Source organism: Nothoprocta perdicaria, unplaced genomic scaffold (genome assembly GCF_003342845.1).
Source record: "Nothoprocta perdicaria isolate Ctin4 unplaced genomic scaffold, notPer1 scaffold_34, whole genome shotgun sequence".
NCBI classification, from domain to species: domain Eukaryota; kingdom Metazoa; phylum Chordata; class Aves; order Tinamiformes; family Tinamidae; genus Nothoprocta; species Nothoprocta perdicaria.
Window position 1 is genome coordinate 2888192 of NW_020455577.1, and position 13217 is coordinate 2901408.

At 44.3% G+C, this 13217-nt stretch overlaps 1 long non-coding RNA gene across 1 annotated transcript; it reads right to left on the reverse strand.

Moving 5' to 3' along the window:
* Positions 1–2726: 2726 nt before the first annotated feature.
* LOC112951206 lies at positions 2727–5288 on the reverse strand. The gene is made up of 3 exons (XR_003250153.1): positions 5238–5288; positions 3922–4023; positions 2727–2860 (listed from the first exon to the last, which is right to left on the reverse strand). It is a non-coding gene; the product is annotated as an uncharacterized LOC112951206 (long non-coding RNA).
* Positions 5289–13217: the final 7929 nt, after the last annotated feature.

Genomic DNA, 13217 nt, shown 5'->3' on the forward strand with positions numbered 1-13217 from the left:
ACCGGCGGCGCCGGGAATCGCGCCCCGCTCCGCGGCACCAGCCCGAGCCGCGGCGCTTGCAGAGCTCGCAGCCCGGCACACGCGTTAAAGGGCTTGGGAAAAATGCCATGCAAAGGCCAGGAAATGCCAGACACGAACTTTTCCAAAGCAGCCCAGCTGTGGCTTGGTCACACGTCCTGCACCCAGCTCAGGGTGCAGATTAAGTGTTCATTAAACATGCAAGATGTGCGGGGAAGCCCTCGAGTGAGCGCTGCAGCAGAGACCCCAGCTTGAGGGTTCTCCTCCTTGTCACGCACTCGCTTCATCCTCCAGGAATGGTTGGCTGTGCTTCCAAAGACACTCGCTATTTGCAACTCCCACTGAAGTCCATGAAATTGACTGCGGCTTTGTATCCTTAAAACATACCCCTACACTTCCCTTAACTCAGGGTCTGGGTTTTTTTAAGGAAACAATCAGTACTTGTGCAGTTCAGGTCTCTCAGAAGACCTGAAGCAGGGCTGATGTTCAGCGCTCTCAGCAGGGGCTGAGCCTGAGGACACAGGAAAATCTGCACGTGGAAGGGGAGGGAGGAGATCAGAGGGGCTGCCTCTACCCCTGCCTCCTTCCATCTCCCGTCCRCCCTCAGCTCTGCTGTGAAACACAGAATTTGGAACACAGTGCTGCAAAAGTGGCCAATGATTTAGCAAGACTGCGTGTGGACTGGGCGATGATCTGGATATTGGGACACTTTATTCATGGGAAAGCTCCATTTGAGGCACGCGGGAAAGTAAACAAAACTGCATCTCAGAACTGCAGCAAGTGTCTATTTGGGGCTAGACCACTTTTCCCAGGCCGGGGACGTTGCTCTCGCGCCKCTGCCCTGGCTGCTGGCCCAGGCAGGACGCGCTCCTGGCCGCCTGCAACGCGGCTCTGGCTCCGCGCCCCACTGCACTCTGCCCTTTGGGGCCTTGGAGGTTATTCTGTCTTCACTGCAGAGAAAAATAATGATCTTTCCCAAAGTGGGGTCRTGCCTTGCCACCAAGAGCAGACTGAGGTGATCTTCCGTGTCCTCTGTGCTCATCCACAGCTGCTGCATGCCTAGCAAGGCATGCAAGAAGAATAGGAAGAAAAGACAAATTCACATACAAAATGCAGGACATCCATGAAAAAAGGCTGTTGAGATGAACCCCACATCTCTCAGCTGTTATTCCAGTCTCCACGAAAACTTAGGTGGAGATCTATGCCCAGATTACCCTTGGTTTGTATTCTCAAGACGATTTACAACAGCAGCAGCTGCTGACTTACTTTGTCACTATTTTTAATGAAAGCCAATTTTTTAGGGACGATGCTGGGGTTCAAAGTACCTCTTGCTGCCTCACCAGCAGGAAACTCTAATACATATGCAGGGAAGATGCTGCTTTAATACAGCTTAAAGCTATGAAAGTCTACTTATTTTCCTTTACTCCTCGTTTTCCTCTTTCCACATTAGACCCATGAAGTGAATGTTACTTGGGTGCTTTAAAGCCAATCACTTGATCAGGTAGCCCAGAAGTCACAGAGCTTTATGCATACAACACGAAAATGGCTGAATTCTAGCCAAATTCTCCCCTAGAATTTAACATATGGGCATCTAAGAGGAATTGGGAAGAAGCTGGGGGCAGAGGGGRAAGGCATTTATAACATAGATAAGAGCCATTAAAGAGTATGAAAGTTGAAAGGCAGACTCCTCACTCAACCTCAATTGTASACTTGGCCACCAGTGAATGCTCATTATCTTTGTAGCCCTGTAATAATGGAGAMAAACCTTAAAACTCATCCTTATTAGTTTGCAACAAATTCAACATGGAAACAACTGGAGACATAACTGGAAAACACCAAACAAAAGTGAAAAACAAGATGTTCCCCCTGGGGAACAAGTTTATCAAAAAGACAAAATAGAAGATCCACATTCCCACTGCATAGTTTTAATAAAACTTTTCTTGGACCACCTTTGTACAATAAGTTATGTAAACTTGGTCTCCAGAATTACTTTTTATTTGCCACTGACTGTTTGCATTGGCCTCATTCCTTCAAAGAAGATCTGCCTTACATTATCTGGGCTGGTATCAGCAAACTCTGCTTGTGGAGAAACGCATCTCCCACCCATGCAGCCGCCTCGTCAGCCCTCCCGGAGCCAGGAAGCACCACTCGGGATCGCACTACAGTGTTGCCGTATTCACTTCCTGGAATCTGATACGTGTTCAGCCCAAATTGTCAACACAGTAACAAAGTAATCCCCCAGGCAAATCCTCCAGACCCACAAACATGAATTACCTGATTGAACTCCRGGCACTAACAGGAGATAATATTTATAAGAGAAAATCCTTTACTTTTAAGAAACACGAGATACCTACATTAAATCATCTCCTAATTTAACTTCTTTAAAGAACCAATCAATAATTCAATATAGGTTTATATATCCTACATGTATAAATACAGTAAAGTATATCCATATCTATAGATATCCTTCAAGATGCCTATGAAGTTTAATAAATCATATTCTAAATACATATCTAATTATCACCACTTGCATATATTGAGTCTTTGCATGATCTTCTCAATAAATCTTTTATCTTTTAATGTCATACATTAAAAAATAAAGTAAAACACTTAAGTTGACGCCTGTGGGAGCAGTTTTCCTTTGAGGAAGCCGAGCGCAGGTGCCGCTTTGCGAGGGCGCAGGTTTGGGGAGCGGGGGGATCTCCTGCACTCCCGCGGCCGGCGCTCCGGGGCAGTAACGTCCCGTGCCGAGGCCCATCTGCCCCCGCGGCACCTTAATAAGGAGCAACGAGCTCCTTAATTACCCAGGCAGAGACCAGCAGCAGCTTCCAGTCAATATGTCCTACCAAGGAGAACGAGAAAGGAGATCTTCTTAATCAGGTCAACTGAGACATCCAACTAAGACTCATCAGGCCATTACATGTCAGTTTAATATGAACAGATTTACTGTTCACTTAACAGTAAATATGCTGGTTTTTATCTTTGTGATCAGTTATATGACAATTTATTGCACAGAAATTTTTTAAGTTCAAAATACCTTGCCCATCTGTTTTATGTGCTATATAGAAATCATTTGTACATATGTATTCTATATTCTCTACATTTTCTATAAAGCAATAGTATCATTTCTTTTGAAGTGGAAATCAGAAATCTATACTATAGATAAAAAATTGTAAAATTTAAACAGATTAASAAAGGAGCTAGGTGAGTTTAAATGAACGTGTCCTCAGTCTGCACAGTTCTTGAAGTGAAGACACCATGAAGTGTCAACATTTCCAGCAGTATCAAGGCAGCATTGTGGTCTGCATGTAGTACTTGCAAATTCTCACAATCTGATAATTTTTAACACCTTTTGTTAGTTACAATTGCACCCTAATCCACCGTTGATAGCAAGTATGCACCTAGTAAATATTTACGAGCTATAGTAAGACTTGCTTTACTATGCAATCTTAGTGTTTTATCAGTGTTTTGTATGTAAATTAATGTATAAATACAAGACTAGAAATATTTCCGTGCTTCTTAATTTCAGTGCATAGGCAGTTGAGGGAAATTATTTGGGYGAGTTTCTAATTGATGCAAAGATGACAGCTGACAGAGTCTAACAGCAGAATGAAATATCTTTCAGCTCTACTGCTCAAATCCAGCTTAGCGCTGCGGAGACCAAGCGCTCTGAGCTCATGTTGATTATTCACAGGAGCATTTTTAAACAGCTGATGGTCGTAGMCCCATTCCCATTTCAACACAAGCACCTTGCAACTGGCCTCCGTGGTGGCAGGTTCAGAGAAAGGAAATAGTGAGGGCAGAAACAGAGTTATTCTTTGTATTAAAAAATCCCCCCAAGAAAGGTTTGAGACACATTCCTGACACCACCAAGGGAAGATACCCARTTCTTCCCACACTTACTGATTACTGTGGAGAATTTTTGAGTCCAGCAGGTACTTTCTTAAGTATGAATTTCTAGCGAAGTGCTGGGGTCAAATGATTATCTCTCAGCCTGCATATATTCTGCAGAAGGAAATCACTCATTCAAGTCATTTGCAAGTAAAAGTTTCTTACCAGATTGAGTGTATTCTTAGCAAACATTCTCAGCTCTTCTGTTTAGGCAAGAATATTCCCCTCATATGTCTGCTTTAAATGTTGTGGGGCTTTCACTACCTGATGGATCTGGTAGTCATTAAATCTGCCATATAACATGCATTTCTTGGCCATATTTGAAAACTATTTGGAAAAAAAGTTCTATATAAAGCAGTAAGAAATTGATTTTTGCTATTAGTCCAAAYAACTTCATATTGTAATTTTTCTGAATGAGGGCATCTTGCAGTGAGGCCAAAACCACATACAATTAGGAAGTGATCTTTATTAAAATAAGGAGACATTCAAAGTGTGCAAGTCATTTGGGGAACTGTCTGCTGTGTTTACCAAAATAATTCCAAACCAAAAAAGCAAACAGCACTAAATATTAAAAGAACAGTTTTCGGCTGTTTATTTATTATGAATTAGAGCCCTCTGAATGTACTGGCTTCGTTAGGAAGACTGTGTATTGACAGACATTTTATATGGAAATTAGTTACCCGAAGAAAGCCTGTCCCTCAGCTGCACAGGCAGTAGTTGATCTACCAGTAGCCAATAGTTGTGGTAAATCTTTATATTTATTTGCATACAGAAGATTTAAAAGCCCCAGAAGGCTTCCCCTATYAGAACATCCTCTCCCATGTTTTCAGATTCTGCCTGGCATAAGGAGAGCCCAGGATGCCCCTATCTGAGCATGCAGGTGTCTCAGGCCAGAAGTTAGTCCTGCTCTTTTGTTTTAGGGTGTTTTGTTTAGGGGTGTTTTGCTTGCAACTAATTGTATCAGACAATTGAGCAATACCTGCTTTTCTTCCTGGAAAAAAAAAAGAAAGTTTCCTTCTTAATATACATTTCACTGATTAGTATTCTTCTATCAAGGAAGAAAAAGTATGAATTTTAATCTAAGTGAAAGGTCTGAATTCTCATCTAAGCCTATGGCAAAAAAAGTGAAGATGATTTCACATACATTTGTTGTTACACCTCTTTGTCGTGCARCTTGATCCGAGGTAACAATTAAAACATCATAAAGCTCTTTGGCAGCTTTCTTCATTTAAAGTTAAGACAAATGACTGACTTATTTTTGCGCTAAATATAAACAACTCTGACAAATGTTTGTAGAGCCCTATATATATTTGCCATTGTTGACTCACCATTGGATGACAAGCAAAATAGACAGAGCACCACGTTGGACATAATCTCCACATAATACAGGAAACTGCCGGAATTCTTGGGATGCCTCCTGTAGAAGTCACAGAGTTTGGTAACTGGCCAGAAGAAGACGGGAGAAGGAAGTGACAGCTCAAGAGAGCCGAGGCCACAGGGCTGTCCTAAGAACAACAGGCTGATCCAGCCGCGTGTTGCACAGCAGATGACACCAGCTATTGGAGCTGGTCCAGAGGGTGTCACTCACCCCTGAAGYTGGGCACGGAGCTGGAGCAGAAGAGCCACAGAACTCTGCAATGCAGAGATGCCAACAGCCATGAGCCCCCTCCCTGCTTGTTTTGGGGCTTCAAAGCTCACTGGTGTGAATGGGAGTGCTGGGTGCACAGCAACTMCCAAATGCTGCTTTGCATTTGCTCCAGGATCAGACCATTTTATTCTTAACATTCAAACACACAAATTAAGTCATACTCATTCACATAGCAATTTCCATCAGCTGCCTTTTGTCCAACAGAAYGTCATCTTGCTTCACCCTCTGCTCTTGCTGGAGCAAAGCAGTGTGTGCACACTATTACTTATGCTTGTCTCAAAATAAGTGCAAACCACAGTGTGCTGCCCTAAGACCTGCATTCTGATACAGCAGTCAAGTATCTCAGTGCTACATGGACTCGCACAGTTAGGAAGGGACCTCAAGATGCCACCTAGACCTGCCCACAGCAGGTCCCAGTGGAACAGGTCCTCTRGCAGGAGCTCAGCTCCATCTTCTCTACCCCCTCTTGCTACATAGTTGCAGGTTACAGTAGGAGCCTCTCAAACCATCTCCTCCTAAGCCCAAGCAAATGAAGTTCCTTGCATCTCTTGTTCTAGCCCCCAACCATCTGAGCTGCCTTCTAGTGGACTTGCTTCAGTATGTGACTGTCTCCTGCAATGAGGAGGAACTGGACACAATAATCCAGATGCAGACTCTCAAATTCTGAAAAGAGGGAACTAATCCCTCCCCTCAGCTGCTAGCTTCCCTTTTGCTAATACAGACAAGAATGCAGTTGGCCATCTTTGCCACAAGAGCACATTGCTGACTCACGTTCAACTTGTCCACCAGGTCCCCCAGGTTTCCTGCTGCAAAGCTGCTCTCTGGCCTGTCAGCTCCCCGCCTGTACTGGCCAAGGCCTCAAACAGACTCCCCCTTCTCACATTGCACTTGGCTGAGTAAAGCAGTTTGGTGGAYGGAGTTCAAGGTCAGTCCTTTTGCTGACAAGAGCGGTTTGTGCAGAAGAAAGCTAGAAGCAGCCTCAGCAGGAGGCTGCCTCTGCTTCCCTTGGGAGCTGCTTTTAAGCAGGGGTTTTGGCACATAGCTACACTGCAGCTGTCCTGAACCCACATTTGCACCCGGTCTCGCACCATCTTGCTGCTGGCCCGGATCTCAACCCTCTGACTTGSCTTCCTGGCTTAGCCTCAGACCCACCTCACCACCCCAAACTGGCTGGGCCATCGCTAGGGCAAGCCTGGCACTGACCACCCTTTCCAGACCTGACCCTGACTCAGCAGCCCAATCTCCTGCCAGTGGGGCCGCTACCCTGCACATCCTGCTGTCCCCTCTGCTTCTGCCTTGTCCCCCCTGACCAGCAGCCTGCGCTTGTGGGGGCAACAAATGGAGGCCCTTGTCCTTTCCAGCGTTGCTTGTGACTAGGCCCCTGCCACACGGAGCAGTCAGCCCCCATTTGCCTTAGTCTTCCTGCCAACAAATACACACAAAGCCCTTCCTGTTGCCCTTCACATCCATTGCTAGTTTCAGTTCCAGCTCAGCCTTGACTTGTGCAGGTTCCCCTCCCCTGACTCTCAGGCAACATCTCCATGTCCCTCCCGGGGCCCTGGAACTGCTTCCTCCTCCTGCACGTCCCCTCCCGGCATGTCCCCTCCCGCCTGCACTGCCCCATGTCCGCGTGCTGAGCTGGGGCAGCAGAGCCTGCGCACCCAGCCCGCCTCCTGCCGCCTTGCTCCCCTTCCTGCACACCGCGATGGGCTGTTCTGCTCCAGGGAGCCCGGCCTCTGAACCAACCACCCCTCCTAGACCTCTTTGCTCTCCACACCCGTCTCCCATGGGATCCTGACAAGATCCCTGAATGAGCCAAAATCTGCTCAAGTCCAGCTGTTTCTCACTCACTTCTCCCAGGATTTTAAACTGAACAGTCTCATGGCCACTACAGCCAAGGCTGCTCTTGACCTCCACATTTTGACCAGTTCTTCCTTGTTTGTAATAGGGCCAGCAGAGATCTCCCCTTGACTGTTCTATCAACTCCCTCAAGAGATTGTCTTCAACACCTCGCAGAAATCTTGGCTGCTTCCATGCCGCTCTGTTACCTTTCCAGCAGTTATTGGGAGGTTAAAGTCCCCTTAGGACTACCAGGGCCTGGGATAAAGAGGTGGCCAAATAAAATTGAAATAATAATTCAAGTTTGTGAACATATATTTAGACTGCAAATGCCCCTTCAAAACACATTATGCTATACAGAAAACATCCTCATCACTACCACTTCTTGAAGAGGTTAACCCTGGGATATTTCTGTCCAAATACTCACATTAACATTGTATGAGAGCTGATAATCACCTGAAAATACTGATTTCCAAGGATCTTTATTTCTGCTGCAATTTCCTGAAAAGAATATATAAACACACACATTTATATACATACATTATATATAGACACACACACTTAGGGACCTTGTACATGATAGCATATAATTACACTAACATAARTTGCCCTAAGGGATGGGTTTCTTCCCTGTATTATCTCCTAAATTTTTTTGAAGCCACCTGTTGAACATGTTTTGTTTCCAGGATATACTTTGCCCTTATGACTCACTGCTACTGATGCCCATTTCAAAAAGTGTTGTGAAAACTATTACCATTCAGCTCTTCACAGTTTGCTCATGTCATCTGGCATTGGTTATTAACATTCCATTTATATATGTTAATCAGGGTTGGGGCTGTTCCACCGAGTRCAAACAAGCTCGATTCAGTTCATCTGAAATTTGCCAAGTGAAAATATTTTGAATAGTTTAGTAAGTGTTCCTAGTACTGGCATTTACACTTAACATTACTGACATATATGATAGTGACACATGATGCCACAATCAATCCTAGACATTTTTTCCTACTTTTCCTATTAAATTACAAAATCTTTTGCACAACATTCTTTCTCAAATAACATATAGTAAGCTTGGCAGCAGGAAGATGCAGGGAATAGTTTTACAAAACAATATGTCATTTTTCTTTTTCACGGAGCATGTGTCAGCCACTAGCAGACTCAGAAGATCTAATCCATATGAGAATTCATCAAATGTGTTAGAAAATACAGCCAGAATCTTACAAGAGAAACTTCTTTCTTGAATTTGTAAATTTRGAGTTGCAGTTTGGCCTAATCCATCATTCACTGGAGTGAATGAAAAAAATTAAAGATTCTTCTTTTCCATAGTGCAAGTATAGAACATTTCCAGGCACTAGTTAAGTGAATTAAAAATATAATGAACTGTACGGCCTTTTAAATGAGCTTCTAATTTAATCTGGAAATATGGTGCATTGTGATTCTGATGCAATGCATCTTACATTCAATTTTGTAATCTATAAGGAACACTAAATTTAGATACAATACAGAGTGTTCTAGTAGCAGGCTACTCAACCCATAGAAAAAAAAGTTTGATGGCAGGCAATAATACGTGCTAGAAATAGTCCAATTGCAGCGCTCTTAAGCGCATTCAAACGCTGTGGGCTCCCCTTGCYGCTCTGGCAGGACTGCCTCCTCCACACGCGGGCCACGAAAAGCTCCATCTCTCATCACAGGGTCATCAACTCCTAACTGCAGCAACCAAGAGAAGGAATTTGCTAGAGGAAAAACACATTGTATTCTATGGTAAGATGACRTCTGACCTGCTCAGGAAGCTCAATGAGTATTTTCAATAAATCTAGACATTATCCTTTGGCAGAATATCCCTTCTTTGATCATATGTATAGCACAGAAGAATGTTATCAAACTCTGCCAGTAAATACACATATATCTAATTTGTTTTCTTTTGGACTCATTTAGAAGCAAGAGAGCAGCCTTCCTGTCCTTGAAGCAAGAACGTACAGGCTCTCACTCCTTSCGGCAGAAAGATCAGCACAAACCACCTTTAACACATGCACCCTCCAGCCCATCTGCTCTTTTCGGGGGCACGTGGAATCCTTGCAGCTCMCAACCAGCCCGCAATGTCACGGGGCAGCATGTTACCACTCCCATGCCCTCTTCCTGAACTGCTCCCTGAGTTACACAACCCTCCCTASCAAACCAAACTGACCGGGGACATGCAGGGACTCTCAGACAGCTCCCTGCCCTACTTCCCGGTGACAATGCGCACAACTAAGCAGCTGAGAGCAAGTGCTTGCAGGGCCACGTGATGGAAATACCTGAAAAGAGAGAATCCCTTTCTTAGCACCTAAAGCCCAGCCTACAACCTTCTCACAGCTTTGCAGAAAGTTGTACTAYGAAAGCAAACGGACAGGATGCCAAAACCTGGGACAAGCGGTGACTGACTGGGAGCTTGCWGGGGAACCCGCCTGGCTTCCTCCTGCCTCCTCGCATCTTCCTCCCTCGGTGCAGAAGCGTCACTGCACTAACATGGACCGGGGCACAGGCTGCTGAACRACACGCGCTCACAGCGCAGAACCGGTCTGACTGAAACCCTGCGTGTTTTYCTGCATGAGCCAGCACACTTTCATAGAGTGAGAAACAGAAACAACAAATGCACACTTCTATTCATTATGGTCAATTTGCCTTAAAAATGGGTGTTTTTCTCTTTCTTTAGCCCTACTTTCTTTAGAGTTTGCTGTCCATTGATTTGCATCTCTAGAATGCTTACAGTTTGCAAGGTTTCTGTCTGTAACATGGACCACTTACCCTGAGAATGCTAATACTCTGTGAAATGGAAAAAACTAATTAGGTGTTCAAAAATTCAGCAATCATTTGGGTATAAAAATGTTGTTAATGAACTTTTTCTGCAACACAGGACCAAAATAAAGAAATCTTGATCTTCTGCCCATATTCAGTTCAGTCTTATCAGCTCGGAAAACCATTTTCAACAGCATGTTCTGTTTTGGGTTTTTATTTCCTCTTACAAATCCTTCCCCTGGCAGGTTCTTGCTGTTTGCAGGACACTCCTTGTATTCAGTATCCAACACTTTGCACATTCCTGCTGCCACTTATTTCTTCTATCTCTCCCTTGTATTCCTGCAGCCAGTGCCTCCTGTGGTGGACTAAGGCTCGGCTGCTGAATAAAGCCTTGGGCACTGGGAGAACGTTGCCTTTTTTTTTCCCCCCCTCTCTTTTACAAAAATCTTTCATTTAGTCCCAGCTCATACAAACCCCGCTTTGAGCCCAATGGATGTGGCTGACTGCAGGTCATGCTTGAAGACAGAGGCCAGGCACCCAGGGCACAGTGAGACCCATGGGCCAGTTGCAGCCACACTCGGGAGCCTCCGACAGGCACGAGCGCATTTTGAGGCAGAGGGAGGCGTGTGAGAGCACAGAGCAGGACACGGAGGAGCACAAAGGTCCCTTTGTCACATCTCCAAGACACAGTTGCCTTCACCCTTTCTTGGTGTGTGTCGCGTTCCTGCTGGTCGCAGCACCAGTGCTGGCCAAGTGCCCTCCCACTTCACATTTCCTGCATCCCTTCACCACAGAGACCTGCGTGGCCATTTGCCCTGTATCAGTTTGTACAGGCTCATCCTGGCACGTGAATAGCTCTGCTCCCGAGAACCCTGTTAGGAAAAGCAGAGCTGCCTTCCCTGGCAGCTCTGGGAAGATTTTAAACTGRGACATTAGACTGCAGAAATTAATCCCTGATCCTTATGGGCGAAGCTGTCAGAGCAGATTCCATCAGTAGAGAATCACAGCCCAAGTTTGTGGGATCACCACCTGCTGGGTTTCCAGGTATTAGCACTAGAAAAGCAGAAGAGAAAAAAAATACCAAAATCTAAGAGGTCAATGGGTAAGTTTGGCAGCTCAAAGCAGCTGCTTTTAGCAACAGTAAAGGGAGCAGCACAAACCCAAGGGCTGCACACAGTGAGGCCTTTTCTGCCTGCTGCACCGTGAAGCACAGACAAGTGTTTCTCAGGGCATCAACAGGAAACTCATTTTGTGCTCGCTCAGATGCACGGTAACCAAATGAGTCACTGTGGTCTTCAGCTCTCTCTCCCAACAAGAGTTTGTGTTTGGGGTTTTTTTTTCTTCGTTTAGCTCTGCATACATGAAAGCTTTGTTTTAAATATTCGTTTGTAAAGTTCATTGTCAAGCTGATTCTCAGAAAAGCCTCGTGTTTTCTAAAATCCACTGAAAGCCAAAATAACAGAGTGCATTTGCTGGGCAGGGAGTAGAAACCTTGAAAGAGACAGATTTGGACAGAGATCATTAACCTCAGGCTGTCCTCACAACAGCCAGGTGATTTATGCCAGCTGAGAGCTGCACTTTGCATCTTAAACCTCCAAGCAGAAAATCCAAGAACAATGCTGACAATGAGCCGGAGACTTATTAAAAATAGACTTGGAATTATTATATTCAAATTTAAATTGGACATTTCCATGTAACACCCAAATGCTTGCTAGTGAGGTTGAGGCTTGCATCTGTTCAGGAGCCATCACAGAATCACTGAAGAATTTGGCCAAATTCAGATATACTCTGATTTATAGCACTTATTGCCAGAATGCCCTGTCATTTTCCAAGGCACATGTGTTTCTCGGACTTGTTGTTCCAGCTGGTTTATTGATTTCATGGTTCCCCTTTCCAAATCACTGTTCCTGCTCACTGATGATTCTGTCCAGCGCTGGTTACACCTGGTGTTGTTMCAAGTCATCTTTTCTTTGAAAAGTCAAGTGCTGACCAGTAGCATTAGCTGACAGAGAAACTTGGCTAAACACAATCTCCAAGTTTAACACAATCTCCAAGTTCTCTACGTATGTGTTTTTCCCCACAGAAAGCAATGAGCTGTTTTCTGCAATAAGCTCTTCTTTTTTGCCCATTCTTATGGCCACGGTCCGTACTCTAAATGAATGTCCACATTATTTTTGCATAAATCCCCTTTCAAACACCCTTCTAATTCAATGGCATATGTAAATCAAACACACAGTTATAACTGCCCTGAGACTCTATGGGAGCACTTCAAATATATTTCTTAAAGTCCTGAGTTCACAGCAAGCAGGTAAATCTGCAGCATGATACACAAGATTAGACACAGAATAAAATTCTGCATGTAGAGAAGCTTAGTAATGTGGGTCTTCTCAGACACACAGGTGGGTCACTTCAGTTACCTCCATAGTCACATGGAAGTCAATGGAGTTATGTATATGCTTAAAGGTAAGTCCATGCACAGGTGCTTTCAGGACTGTTTCCAGCATTCCTGTCTAGAAAAATACTTACCTGCACATTTAAAGTCTTACCTTGAGCAACAGGCTTGAATTTCTCTTCCACAGTGCTTCACAGGCTCTTGGGGTGGCCAGCAGCTTATTGTGGCTGGCAAAATTTGCTAGAACTTGCACTGAAATGAMACTCCAACTCTAGAACCAAACTGAAATATCCAAGTTTTATATATATAAAGTGTTGGATTAGCTTAAAATGGAAACCTGTCCTTATTGTCATTTATATTAKGCCAGAAACTTGAGAGGAAAAATGAAAGAATAGACATGCTAAGGGAAGGCACAGATATTATACAAATACTCAAACATCGGGAAACTTGTTGCTGCAACCTGAATCCAGGTGTCTGCAAGGACAGGTGGCAGTTTMGAAAGAAAATATTGTCATGCTATTGCTTAAAAATAACATAATAGATTATAATAAAATAAGGCATAGGTAAAAATAGAAGGCTATAGCTAAAATAGTGAAGCAGCATGAAAGGAGACTCAAGGGACGTCAACCATTCTGATCACCTACTACGGAAATCCAC